The sequence below is a fragment of the Olea europaea genome, unplaced genomic scaffold (assembly GCF_002742605.1).
Source record: "Olea europaea var. sylvestris unplaced genomic scaffold, O_europaea_v1 scaffold262, whole genome shotgun sequence".
Taxonomy (NCBI): domain Eukaryota; kingdom Viridiplantae; phylum Streptophyta; class Magnoliopsida; order Lamiales; family Oleaceae; genus Olea; species Olea europaea.
In genome coordinates, this window is record NW_019244532.1 from 239,681 (window position 1) to 254,990 (window position 15,310).

At 34.3% G+C, this 15,310-nt stretch overlaps 1 pseudogene; it reads right to left on the reverse strand.

The window, feature by feature from the left end:
• Window positions 1–4,296: 4,296 nt before the first annotated feature.
• On the reverse strand, window positions 4,297–14,128 carry LOC111383172 (annotated as a pseudogene).
• Window positions 14,129–15,310: the final 1,182 nt, after the last annotated feature.

Sequence of the window (15,310 nt, forward strand, 5' to 3'; positions counted from 1 at the left end):
AGAAGTAATAGTGCTTGCATCTCATCATCTAGCACTATTTTCATTGTGGTCAACTGATTTATCAAGTCTTGGAATTCACTCAAATGCTCAGCAACTAATTTTCCCTCCTTTAGCTTCAGATTCACAAGCTTTCTAATAGCAAAAGCTTTATTTTGAACGGTCTTTCTCTCATAGAGACTCTCCATTTTTTCCCAAAAACTATGTGTATCTATCTCTTGAGATATATGATGGAAAACATTAATGTCAACCCATTGTCTAATATATCCAATGACTTTCCTGTTCATCTTCTTCTAGTCACCGTCACTCACATTGCTTGGCTTAGCACTATCACCTTCAATAGGTTCATGTAAATCCTTATAATACAAGATATCCTTCATCATAGGCTTCCAAATAGAATAATTTGAAGCCGACAATTTAACCATAGTGCCCAAAGTATTCTCCATTTATTCCGCAATAAAATCACACCTACACAACCTGAGCTTTGATACACTTTGTTAGACAATTTCAATTATTACAAGAATAATTTTACCAATCCAAGCAATTAACTAGAACGATTAACTATGCAAATAAATAATTCAAGCAAAAATAAGCAAGCGCAACACCAAATTTTTTATGTGGAAAAAACTCTCCAATGTAGAGTGAAAAAACCATGGGGCAACTTCGGCCAAAAATCCACTATAATAATTAATATAGATTACAATGTTCAAATTTATGCCCCAAAACTTGGATTCTCCACAAATTGAAAATACCACAATAATCTATCTCTAAGACAATAATTTATCTCACCACAAATCAACAACTTGATCAACTTTGTGAGAAACCACTTTGAATACAAATCCAAAATATATCTTAGAGAAATTCCCAATTTATATAATGTAGAGAAGAAAAATAACTTGTGTGAATCCAAACCACAAATTGAAATTGAGCAGCCCACTTTATTTAATATCTCAATTTCCAGCGCTTTTCTTCTCTCCAGAATTTCCAATCCAGCTCTCTCTGCAATATCCTCTATAATTTTGTCGCCAGCAATTGTATTGTTTTCTTCAATGGGAGCCACCGATTTTGACTTCACAATGGCAGCGAATTGTATTTTTCTCTCACACAATTGAATGTCAAGGTTTTTGTCTCTCTGTCACACGTCTCAGAGCCACAATTGCTGACCATTATATATGTTTAACCTATTGCAAACAAAATAAGACTTGGGCCAGTTAATTCTTATAATGGGCTGGACCAATATATAACAATAAGTTGTTTTTAACAAATTGAAAAAAATAAAAATAAAATTGTAATAATATTTACTAACTAAAGACATAAAAAAAGAAAATAAAATAAATAAAATGAGGCAGGACCGTCGCTTCGCCCCGTTGCATTTTAATCGAGTATAAAGGCGGGGTAAGGTGACAAAAAATCCGACGAGATGGAGTTGGTAATAGCTGACCCATCCCGTACTCACCCCGTTGTCATCCACTAATTCCTCCTTCCAATATTCTATAGTCTAATAAGGTGCACTAATGTGCTCTAAGAGTAAGGCAACTTTGATTTGTTGAATTATGAACGGGTACTTTACCACAGATTCTTAATATCTTATCTTCTAACTAATGTTATTTCACCAATAGATGCAAGCTTATGAAAATAGACGATTAAATATAAGCTTGAAATTGATATATATACAGAAGAAGAAAATCGATCTGAATATTAATAAATATAGAGCAATGTTAGTAGCTAATCGACTATAAGTAGGACTATCTATGGATTCCAAATCCAATGAAATTAATAGGAGATGAATTTAGGGTTTCAATTTGAAAACCTGATCAAGATCCGAATCCAATAATCGTTAACTAAATAAAGCAAATATAGATATAGATCAATCCGATCCGATAATAACCTGATCTGAGCAGTTATATAATGTAATATATTTTATATATTATCATATAATTTATTATACTTTTTTTTCATTTTGAAACTTGTATTATACTTTACATATAATAAATAATATTAGATAATAATATAATATTCTTAATTGAAGTATTTAGAGAGATTTTAATTTTTATTAAATGAAATAAGATAAAAAAAATTTAACTTATTTTATAAATTAAACAACCAAAGGGGCCAACAGTTTGAGCTGCTTTCATTGTTCCCAACTTTCGACTTTCTACATCGGATACTCACTATAATATCATAGGATTTGCAATCTAAAAATAGGTGGGCTTAGAATTGGGTAATAAGATATCTAGGCCTCTTAATTATATGGCTTAGAAGTTTACTAATATAAAATTTGTATCTTCCTAATTTTTTCTATTTCGAATCAAATTATCAGATTAGGTATACAATAACATAGAAAATCGAATATGGATTTAACAATCAAATATTTGTTGGATTATCGAAATCGGGTCAAATAATTATTCTTATTGGATCGAATCGGATACTGACATATCCGATCCATTTACAGCCCTAATTATAAATAAAGAAATAAGTTAATTTTTTTACTAGTTCTCCTCCCTTTGTCAAGCATAGAATTACTACGAAGACTTCATTAGTATTATTGTCCTTTTATGAGGACTTGGTAGTATTGTCATTTGATAACATAGTTGTTCATCAAATACTTTTAAAACGCAAACATGTTTGAAGAGGATTGTTGTAAAAGTCCAATGGTTGTAATGTGAGTTGATTTAGAATATAAGACCAATATATAAATTCAAAGATGATCAGGATTCAAGAAATAGGGAGGGTTCGATATTTACTATATTCTTGAAAATTTTGGTAAATATCATAATAACCTTAATAAAAAGCATTGAATTGTCCTAGAAAGTATATTATAGAAGTACTTTTCGAATTACTGACTTAAAAAATTATTAGCGTAAATCAATAGTTTGTTTGGTACGTAGGCTCGACAATAAAAATAAGATAATTTCTTTTTGTGTGAAAATTTGTCACCTTTCCAATAGAGAATTACTAGTTATGTAAAATACCCCGGAAAGTCCTCATTTACCCCGGCAGGCAAGCTTCACGGTGAAAGTTACATGGTATTGATCAAGAAGGGCTCAAAAGTGGTAGGGTTGCACTCAATGTCGTCGTGTGTGACAGTTTTTGAGTGACCATTTGGATACAAAAACTTATCCAAGTGAATTTAACAGTTAAGATCTTTTTAATTCTCGAAGAATGAGGAACAAAACAATTGATTGAGAAACATCTAACAACAAGCCTAACATGCTCAAGATACTTTGAAGATAGAGGCAAGCTTTAGAACCAGGTCGACATGCAAGGACACTAAATGAGGTAGTCGTGGTGGAGAAATGAGCAACACAGTGCAAAAATCTTATAATAAAGCATAGTCATACACAAACGCTTGACCAAGAGAACTGTGCTTTGGGAGCCTCCAGTAAGGGTAAGAATCTAAGAGGTCAGTGCTAAAAGCAACAAGAGTTCGACTCTTTGTATCTGAGTCGTAACAGAATACAACTAGATCAATGGTGTGAACTAATTTATGAACACTAAAGAGGAAATGGCGAGAGATATTGGCTTGGGTTCTGTGGCAAGAATGCTGCAGTGCCATTCATCATCAATCGAATTGAAGAGTTCAAGAAAATAAAGGGCATTGTATCCCCATTTGTTTGACATGATCGAATTTAGGAGTAAAGAAGCAAAAAATACACTGGTTTTCACCTATCATGTGCATCCGAGCACCTGCCTGAACCCTGAACCAGTTAAACTTTCAACAGCATACGAAAGCAACATTATTCATGCACGCCCATTAACAGAGAGAGAGGCAAACAAAGATCACACCCTAAAGCATCAAATATCAATTTTCCAGTATAGATACTCGAGAGGGAAAAAAAGGTACAATGTGTCCAATAATAGAAAGCCTTTTGACAACGGAGCAGGAAAAGAGCCTATAAATAATTGATTAAACTAAATCCATGTGTTTCAACGAAAGAATTCAATTTGTAATACAACAGTACAAATATACAGCCTCTTAAGTTTTACAGCACGAAACTATATATGCCTTCCTACCTGCAACTCTTCAACAGATAGGAAGAGGGGCTGGAGAAACTAATGTTGCTTGAGAAGTTTCCAGTTTCCTTTCTGGGTGTCCCACATTCGCTAAAATCAAGTATTCGCCTCTCCATCTGTATAGATTTTGTAAATAAGTAATTTAAATGAAATAATTGAAATGACTCCAAGCAAATGAAATTTGAACAAAAAGTTACAGATATTTCAGCCAAATAAAAAATCTACAGAACTACTTGGACGTCTCAATAAGTTCTTTCGAGAGATGAGAAGGCAAACTGTATTTCTTGCTACAGTACAACAGATAGGAAGAGGGGCTGGAGAAACTAATGTTGCTTGAGAAGTTTCCAGTTTCCTTTCTGGGTGTCCCACATTCGCTAAAATCAAGTATTCGCCTCTCCATCTGTATAGATTTTGTAAATAAGTAATTTAAATGAAATAATTGAAATGACTCCAAGCAAATGAAATTTGAACAAAAAGTTACAGATATTTCAGCCAAATAAAAAATCTACAGAACTACTTGGACGTCTCAATAAGTTCTTTCAAGAGATGAGAAGGCAAACTGTATTTCTTGCTACAGTAGAAAGGATTGTCCACTTTGCGCTGTGTTCAAAACACAAAAGATACATTTCAAACATCTAAAAGAGCACTTTTGCCTAAGCTTAAAAGGTTTAATTAGGTAAATAGTAACTTTTAAAATTGATCAAAAATAAAAACAAGTTACTTTATTTGTTAGTAAGCTAAAGAATCACTGTCGAACGAAGTAAGTTTATTACTTAAAAGCGAGAAAAAGGTAGCTTATCCAAATATGTTTGAAAGCAAAAATGTTACTTGAAAGCAACTTTTACTTTTAAGCTAGCCCAGACATGTTTGAATGAATCTTAAAAACTCGAAATATAGATCCTCCAACAGCTCAATGAGTACTAATCATGATAGGAATCTAGTTTTGCCCAATCTAGAACCAAAGTCATAAACATATATTAAGTGCTTGTTTGGTAGGGATTTGGTTAATTGATTTTTTGACCGTTAGAGATAAAGTGGATCTTACTTGTGAGATAAGAATTCAAAAATGACGGCTGGAATAGTGAAACAACGGTTATAAAATTGATTTTAATTGGCTTAAAATCTGTACCAAACAAGCGCTAAAAATGACAGTACAAAATTATCATACCAGTACATTGAGGTCAAGAGAGAACAGTGTGCTGGACTGCCAATGTTCTCTTTATATGCTTCCTGGTTTGTAAAGCACTTTCCTTTCATTATAGTCTCGGGAGTGTCATCTCCCAAAATTTCTTTGGCATCTGCACTTGCTTCCTGGTTTGTAAAGCACTTTCCTTTCATTATAGTCTCGGGAGTTTCATCTCCCAAAATTTCTTTGGAATCTGCAAGTGCAGGTGCTGTCTGCTCACCTAACTGCTTCATTAACCCAATGGCATCATAACCTTGGTCCCCCGGGCTCATAAAATTGCCAATGTCCTACAAAAGCCCCAACTATGAGATGTGAAATAAGTAAAATATTAATTTCCCCAGAAAATGAGTATACAAAAACTGAACAAATTATTTGAGCACCAGAATTTCCAATACCTCAATTGTTATATCTGTACCTACTCCGGGGCCTGCTAGAAAAGAATTAATGAACCAAGGGGATTTCCAAGCTGAAGGAGATCAAATATTTGATTTGAAAGGCGTGCCTTCAAATCTAGGAATGATTAAATAAGAAACAGAAACAGAGAAAATCCATTGGAATCACAAAAGAAAAGATATTGGCAAATTAACAAACACAAAAGAATAAAACAGAATTAACAAAAGTATGGTGCTGCAGTCACTTGCGTGTTTTTGTTATCAATATGTACACCGCTGCTAGAACTTTCATCCTTACTCTCCAAAGAATTTGATGATTGTAGAGATGTTAGTCCCAATTTAGTCCCATCATTTATGGCACACATCCGAGGAGAGCAAACAACTGACAAACAGGGAATCTCTGGTGAAGATAAAATAGCTACATGTTTTGATGGAGCATCTAGTCTTCTGGAAAACTTATTTCCATGAGCCTTAGCACTTAAACCAATTGCTCTGTCACTCCTAATTCCAAAACGATCAGGAGAGAAGAATAGCAAGTCATTTGTATCATGTTCAACAATGATTCCATTTAGCTCTTTTACCTATCATAAAAGAAAAATATGACAAATATCAGATTAGAAAGGTGAGGTAACAAATGGAGGAAGGCCCTCTTTAACTGAGTTGTTTTTCTGTCATTCAGTATATCAGATAAGAGACATAAGCGTTGTTTCCTAAATTCAAAATCTGAACAATTTCATAATATGCAAAAACAATAATTGACAATAAGACTTCTCTATGTGTAAATATATATATATAGAAGCCTATGCATCTAAAGGAGTTAGAAAAGAAACCCAACACAGAAGCAAGCATTTCACAAAACAAATAAGTAAACTTTCAAAGTTATAAAATATCAAAAGAAAGTTGAGGAACGTAGTATGCTTTAGACTTCTGTTTTTCTGGTTTATTTCACCAAATCAGAGAAGAAACTATATATTTAGCAATTATTTGTATTTGCTAGAGATAAAGAACTCCACAATCACGCCTTTCACCATCCTGGTTGAGAAGAAAATTAACAAGTACCTCACAGTTTCCGCTGCATCAGTGCCTCCAGCCTTATTGTTGACATCTGTAACAGCATTCGGTTCTTTTACCTTCGTCAAAGCCTTACTGCTGTTGAACGGTTTCTCTATCATTCTGCCTTCCGAAACTGACATGCTTCCATTGGCCTCTTGTAACCCCTTTACAAAGGTAGGGTTCCAATTTTCTTTTTCTACGCAAGAGGCTTTACAGTTTCTTTTATCTTCTGGTGATGATGCCACTATCGATCCTTTCTGGTCTATACACTCATCAAACATAACCCCCAATCAAGAAAAGTCACTGGTCAAGTTGGAAAATGACTCCTGCTTCAAATCACTTTCAAACTTCTTTTCATTTCGCATTTCTGACCAAGGGGACCCCAATTCACGGTGTCTTTTCTTCAGTATAGATGGCGTCCCCGTAAAAGTTTTGGCAGCATTTTTTAGAACAGCATCTGGACTATTGTCCCTGGATGGTGAGTCCCACAACTTGAATGGAGTCATGGAAGATATCATCAGCTGGTGGATGCCAAGAGGACTGTACTCTTGCTGCATATAAGCACCAGAATGTATAAGATCACAACTGAAGAATGGAATATCTGAACTTGGAAAACGAGGGGGCTCATAGAAAAGAACTCCTGAATCCCTGTGTTCATCTGTTATAACTGGATCTTTATTCAAGGAAAAACCAATTTGAATGCCATTCGATAATGCTGAGCCAAAATCATTGACAGGAACTAATTTTGGCATGTCTTTTGCCTCTTCTTGTTCCTCTTTCACACTCATGCCATCAGATCCATCATCACAAGGAAAACAACCAGACTCATTGGCATAAACGAAGCCATTGTGCATACTTGGAACAGATTCCTGCTTCGCATTTCCATGTGAGGAATCGTTGAACTGCTTTGAATCGATAAGAAAAACTAGTGAACCATCATTAGGAGCAAGTCCCATAGGAACTGGGGTAGGTAGACTAAATGATGTTCCCATCATATCAGACCTCATAGAAAAGCATGATTGTAGAGTAAAAGTTCCATTTTCAGGGATCTCATAATTTGAAGACTGGGAGTGTAATGAATCTGTAGGCCCATCAATACGATTAATAACAGTCTCAGAGGGATAACATCCATCATGTCCAGGTTCAGGATACATCATTCTGCAATCTGAATTAACTTTTGGATTAGGTGTATCAGAACTAACAACCAAATTTCCCATGGAGGTAGAAGCACTCAAGCCCATACAAGTTTCAAGTTTCAGGTTGGAAGGGTACTGTTTCATGATTATTGTTGTCAATTAAACCTTGCATGAATAGTCCTGATGATTCTTGAGCCAGATCCGACAAAGATATATCTGGTAACTCATTTGGATTAAGCTGCCAATCTTTTCCTGTAAGAGTCCCCCAATTTAGAGAGAAATCATGTTCAAGTAATTTCGTAGAGCCACCCACTTTGCAAGGATCTTCGGGCATGGAAAATTTAGTATCTTGGAAAGTTGGTCGATAATCCTCAGAACATGGTGCTAGACTGGAGCTTGGATCTATTTCATGACTCAGTCCTTCAGTCACTCTGCACACCCCTCTATTCTGTACAACTGTGTTGACCATGTCAATAGAAGATTGAGAAAAACCACCGCCATCTGAACCCTGACTGCAATCAGAAACTTCCTCCCCTTCTTCTCCATCTTTAACAACACTATCATCTTCACTACTCTGTTGCACCTTTGAAGAAGAAGATACCATTGATTGATCAGGATGGACAAGAGGTGGACCTTGGAATTGTGTGAGTAAGCCTGACGCCAAAATAATGGCCTATTTCTTTTTGACAGAACTGTTCCAATGATTTTTTATTGCATTGTCGGACCTGATAGTCATATATTTATTTCATAACTTGGTAAATATTCAACATTCAGCAACAAACAGAAGGACATTGAAGCAACACAAAGGCAATATAAGCCAGAAGAAATAACATGGTATACTGATGATGAACAAGTTATAGCTCTTATTTATTTCTTGCTGCTAATGATTCTATACCTTCCAGGCAAGAATTTTGTTAACTCTGCCCACTTGTTTCCATATATTTGATGGGCATGAATCAAAGCCAATTCCTCTTCTTGTGTCCAAGCTTCTTTGTTTATCCCAGGATTAAGATGATTGTGCCACCTGGAAAAGAATAGTATCGGCAAATAAAGGCTATTATGGAGACAAAACAGATGCTAGCTAAAAAGACCTTCATTTTTCACCTTCAGTGATATTGATGATAAGATATCAGTCAAAACTAGCACAATTCAATAGGGAAAAAGAAAAAGATAAATAAAATGAAAATGATCTCAAGCATCAATACTGAAAATCATTTATCAGTGGAAAACTATATAAAAACATGAAACCACAGAGATACAGGAACTCCTATGCTTACCTTTCCCGACACTGCTTTCCAATACGTCCAGGAAGGTACTGAGCAATGGTAGACCACTTCTTCGGGCCAAATTTTTTCACCAAATCAACTATTATTTCATCCTCCTGGTCATAAAGAGTATTAAATCAGGTCCTCTATAAGCTATTAAAAGATCATTGAAACAAATTTGTAACTAATGGAGGTAAAATCTAGAAGGAAGCAATAAACAACATTTTCCTAACCTCTCTCGACCATGGACTGTTATTTTCGAAACCTTATGATTTGATCTAATTTGAGTAAAAAACATTCAAAGAAATTGCAGAACATAAAAGAGCAAGAACACCGGATATGATTTTGCCCTTGAAAGGGCCCGGATGTTCGGTCGTAAGACCTAATCACCCGTTGAGCATCCACTAAGGGATTTAGCTCGAGATCCACTAATATCAACCAAGAATCAGTTTACAAAATGTACGAAGAAATGTTTGATTTCTTCGATTTTTTCTCTCGCCTCTTTAATTGAAAAATTCTCACACTTTTGATTTTTCTATATCTCGCACTAAGCAATCAGAGATTACCACTAAGAACAACAACTATCAATCACAAAGATCAATTTCAGATTACAGAGACAAAACCCTAATTTTTCACTAAGAAAAGTAGAAGAGACGGAGAGAAGAAAAAATCTAAAAAAAGCATCTCAAATATGAACAGGGCCAAGGTCAAATATATATCTGTCTACACCAATAGTCACGATCAAAGGGCTGAAATGAAGCCACGCGTACGACTGATTCTCATCCCTGAAAAGAGGCTAAAATCGTGTTGTATCAAAAATACGTTTTTCATCTAACAATCAGCAACCCGGTTGTAATTAAAATGGCCCAACATAAATGGCCCAACCAACACAAGATTTAGCGAGGCAGCCCAAAACCTTTAACATGGACCTTTGACAAGTTCCGGTTAAGAACTTTCTGCCATCTGTGTAGGCACTGTACGACGGTTCGATCCTTGAAACACTCCGCTACACATAGCATAATCTTATATTTAAAAATATTGTCTATGTAAAAAGGATAATGTTAAATGAGATGGGCAAAAAGGATAATTTTAAATAAGCAGCAGATGATTTGAAAGAAAATGCAAACCACGAGTAATCATTAAAGGTTCACCCACCCTAACATATTCATGTTTTCATAGACTAAACAGAGAGCATTGACAATATTGAATAAGACAGTAGGAAGAATGGCAAAACGAGGTTGACTTTGTTACACAAAGACGTGGAACAGGCCAGCGAATGCTCAAACCTATTTCTGGTTTCAAAAGCTGCAACTAGCAAGTAGAGTTCAATTTGTTTTCCTACCTATCTTTTTCCAGTTTTTCCCTTGGAAACGTTGAACAGCAATTCACAGTATCTCATCCTATGAAATAAAAAATCTATTTTGTTAGTATAATAAATGATATAATATTGAAATCTGCATGATGGTCAAAACATTGTCTCCTAATGTAAATCAACATTAAACCCAGAGTAATAAATCCATGAAGCACTTTCTTTATATTGACCATAAGAAGAATATACAGAGGAACCTTCTACCAGAAGGCCAAGCTGAGTTATATGCCAAATTTTGGTGTTGAACTGTTAGAATGTTTAAAAATCCAACCCACACTAAAAGTGTAAATATTTTACCATAAGAGTACTGGCCAAGCTCATGTTTCAGAAGCCACTTGATAACTGAAAAGAAAACCTTTAACAATAGGGGGGAACATTTTGAAAATCATGCATTTTTTTTTATGTTTGGGAAGGGGCAGGGCGTAATAGAATCCATTATGCTAGTGGTCAAGAGCCATTTTCTATGATGTTCGGACTCGGGTGTGGGTGTTGGATATTGGTACATATTTAAGAGTCAGATCCTTCTTATTTTAAAAATTAAGATACGGGAATATGGTTAAAAATGATCCGAATTTAGGATACGGGTATGGGGATCCGTCTAACAAAATACTTTTTTTTTAAAAACAGAGCAACTATTTTATTTTATTGTAATATAAGTATTTTTAGTTTTATAATTAATAATACAGAATTTGCGAGAAAGGTAAAATATAAAAAAAAAAATTTAATTCAAAACAGATTTAAATTAAATGGGTTGGATCATACAATTAATCAAAATAAAATAATTATGATTTTATTAACTCATCTTTTCAAGGCCCATATGATATATTAAAATGTGGGTCCATAGCCCACATTAAAAATTAGTCCAGAACCCACATTAAGGGCATGTTTGAGCCACATTATTCCAAAAAAATGCATTCTTAAATAGTGATTTGATATCATTTCAACTACACATTCTTCAATAAAATAATATTACACGCAAATAAAAAAATTTTCCTTATTTTTTAACCACACATTTCCCAGGCTCAAACACCCCCTAAATTAGGGCAGATATCAATCGTCTTCCTCAACTCCTCCCATCTTTTTTCTTTTTGCAACTGCTTATCGTCCCCCACCCCCTTTTTTTTTGCAACTACTTCGTTCTGCAACTCCTCGGCCTTCCCCAACTCCCCGTCTTCTCCCTTTTGCCACCGTGTCCAAATGCAAAATCAAGGATCCGATCCATATCATGTGTCAGTATCCATATCATGCGTCGACACGGACACTTCTCCATTTTTGAAGAGTCCGAGCATCATAGGCCATAATAAAGACAGACCGGTGCATTTTTTTCTTTGTAAACTCACCCAAGAATTAATCACTTGACGTCACAGTTCTCTTTAACTTTGCTATTTAAATGTGAAAAAGCCACCAAAATTGGTTGAGCTAAAAAAAAAAAAAAAAAATTCCTTGGCCCCAACTCAATTCTTAGTTCTATTTACTGTTATACCAGGCAAATGTGCCTAAGCCCCCGTTTGGCCCCCATTTTTTATAATGAAAATGAGAGGAATAGTGTTTTGTTGAAAAAATGAGTGATTGAAAAAAGAAGGAAAAATTTTCGATTTACGTGTAATATTATTTTATGGAAGATTGTGTGGTTGAAAATAGGAGAGAGAAAAATAAAATGTAATGGAATGTAATTTAATGAGGATCAAACAGGGGCTTAATATCTGAAATGTTTCATTGGTGAAACTCCCTAATACTAGAATCCATTTCTTTAGACGTCAAGTTCCAAGATAAAAACATTGCCTATTTTCATCTTTGAACATCTTGAAGGAAATAATCATGCGGTATCACTGTTCGCCTAACATTTTAGCAACCAAATTATAAAGCGGTTTAAATAACCAATACACAGCCCGACTCAATTTTATCTCTATTTACTGTTACCAAAGGCAAAGATCCCTAATATCAGAAAATTTTCATCTCTACATATCCATGCTACCAGGCGATTAGGGCTGTTCACCAGAAGGGAATGCAGGCAGTTGGAACACTGAGTTTATTTTCCATGAGAATTTCTTCAAATTAACATGTATGATAGTAAAATACAATTTACTCAGCACATCATGTTGTCATCCCGAGATAAATGCATGTCTATGGATTCTTAACACGTTGGCACAATCAAATTGAAAACCTCCTTAGGGATCCATTATAAAGATCTTTCTTAACAGTTGTAGAGAGAATTATAAGCACAAACACATGTTGCTGATATAAATATGTAAAATCTGAAATTATAAGGAGATGAAATTTTTTACCTCTTCCGGAGTCCATTGTCCCTTTGTGGAACGCCTTGTGGGGCCACTTGTCCTCCTGCAGGAAAAGCCAAATAATGTTATATGTCTTTATGGTGGCACAAATTCCATGACAAGATGATTACTGACTTATCAAGCTGACAGTGCAGGTGTGGCTATGGAGTTTTAATTAAAGATTGACAACGTTGAAATTATATGATATTTTTTTTATTCCAAAAACAAAATCAATTAAGCCATTTTCCTGCAAAACAATTATAGAAATATAAAGGTTTTACCCGTGTGAAGGATGAACTCTTTCGAGACTCTCTCTAGCAGCTTCTGAATGTGTGTTGCTTCTCCTATCAGTTTCCATATTTGCTTGATAAACATGAAAATCTGCAAAGCTCAATTTCCACAGGTTGGCAACTCTATTCAGATTGTCTTCTCCAATTTATCATAGACTAACCTCAAATGAGGTAGGTGCTATCATATTCCAGGATAACCTCAAAGTCAGGAAAATTGGACAAGACAAAACTCAGGACCTAAGCAAATCAAATGTAACTAGGCAAGAAATATTGAAGATTGACATTCACAGTCGAAATAGGGGAAATCAGGATATTACACAGTCAAACTAAGAGAATTTCAATTGATTGAAACTTGAACAAAGTGAAGGTTAGATATAGCAATAACATAACCTGAAAAACTAAAGGTTACTCTTTTCAACCAAAATATGATATTAGAGTGGCGATCAATCCAAATTTACAGACTGAAACTTCTCTATATCAAATCAAAAGGTTCTCAATACGATTTCAACTTTCAATCCAGAAATACGTGCTACACAAATTCAACGCCCCACAAAATTGAACATATTGAATTTTGGAAAAAGAAAAAAGAAATTGCAACAGAAACCAAAAAGATAAATAACACTATCGAAATGAGCTCTACATATTTCAAACATTGTTCTTTTCACCCGAAATTGATATTAAACTGAACTGACCCTAAATTTAAAGTCACCTATTGAAACTTATGTACCTCAAATTAAAGTAATTCTCAATACGGTTTTTCATCTTCCAATCACAAATTCCACACTAATCCCCCACCCCACCACCACCAAAAAATAAAAAAATAAAAAATCACCAACAAAATTCAACGCCCCTAAAACTGAACACTTCGATTTTATAAATGCAATAAAAACATAAAAATGGATAGCAGTTACCAAATTGAGCTTCAATCCAGCAAGAGAAAATCTTGAAACCCAGTTGACCGCTGATACGATCGAGTTAACAGGCATTTGCAGATCCAGAAACAATCATATATACACACACTAGAGGATCTGTGTGAATTGGAGTAAAAACAGAGTCAACTTGTCTGTGTTTCAAACTGAGAACGAGGGTGTGTTTTTAGAATTTAGAGAGAGGACGTGGGTGTGAATTCGGATTTCATAGAGTGAGAAAGGGGAGAAGGGAGACCATAAAACGGTCTACAAATTCAAGGGCATGTTTGGGCCGATTTTTCCATTCAAAAAATTGATTTTTTTGACTGTAATTTTACTATTTCAGCCGTCATATTTGACTTCTTCTCTCACAGGTGGACTCCACTTTTTCCTAACGGTCAAAAAATCAATTCTCAAAATCACTCCCAAACAGGCTCCAAATATTAAAGTGAGGATTAACACTGTTTTTGAAAAGTCAAAATGAATTTTTAACATAAATAAATTATTTTTAGACTCACTTAACTAATTTTACGAGAGTACTTCTTCTAAAAATAAATTTAGTGCGTGCGACTTTTTCTAAAAATATTTTTGAAATAAAAAGATTTTTAAAAATTAATTTTTAATTAAAAATTAAGATAGCATCTTTATAGAAAAATGATGAGTATACAAGAGTTTTGTGACACTCACAAACACTTGTATTAAATAAAAAAAATAAAAATAAAAAAAAAAAAAAAACCACCCACCCATCTGGTGTATGTGAGTGTTCGGTACGGGGTCTCTGAAACCGTACCTGTACGTGTATCACCTCCCATCTTTATAAAATTCTTCTACACAGGACAAAAGCAAAAGCAAAACTAGCGTTAAACGATCCTAAACCTCTTTTCTCTTTATTGCATATTTTTTAAATTCACTTTTATTTAAATTTATTTTCAATCTTATATTTTTTAATAAAAATAATCTCGTACGCAAGTACGTAATTTTTCCCTATTCTTTAAAAAAAATTACAACATCTATTTAAAAAAATCTACTTTAAACATTCCCAAATTACGTAATTTTTCCCTATTCTTTAAAAAAAATTACAACATCTATTTAAAAAAATCTACGTTAAACATACCCAAATTATGAGTAAGTGTAGGGAAAGAGGCTACGACTAGCCAAAGATGTTAACTCAACCGAGAGCTTAGCTTACAAATTTTTAATGTAAGAGGTCTCATAGAAAGACAAAATTACACTCTGTAAAGTTTAAAAATTATTAAAATAAGCTAAATGTAAAATACTTATTTAACCTTTTATTACAAAACATTTCATCAAAATATCTCCTTCAGAATAATGCTATGTAGCCCCACTGGAGTTGCAATACTAATTTATATGTTGTACTAGATAATAAGTTAAAAGAAATGTGAAATTAATTTAATTTCACTTAT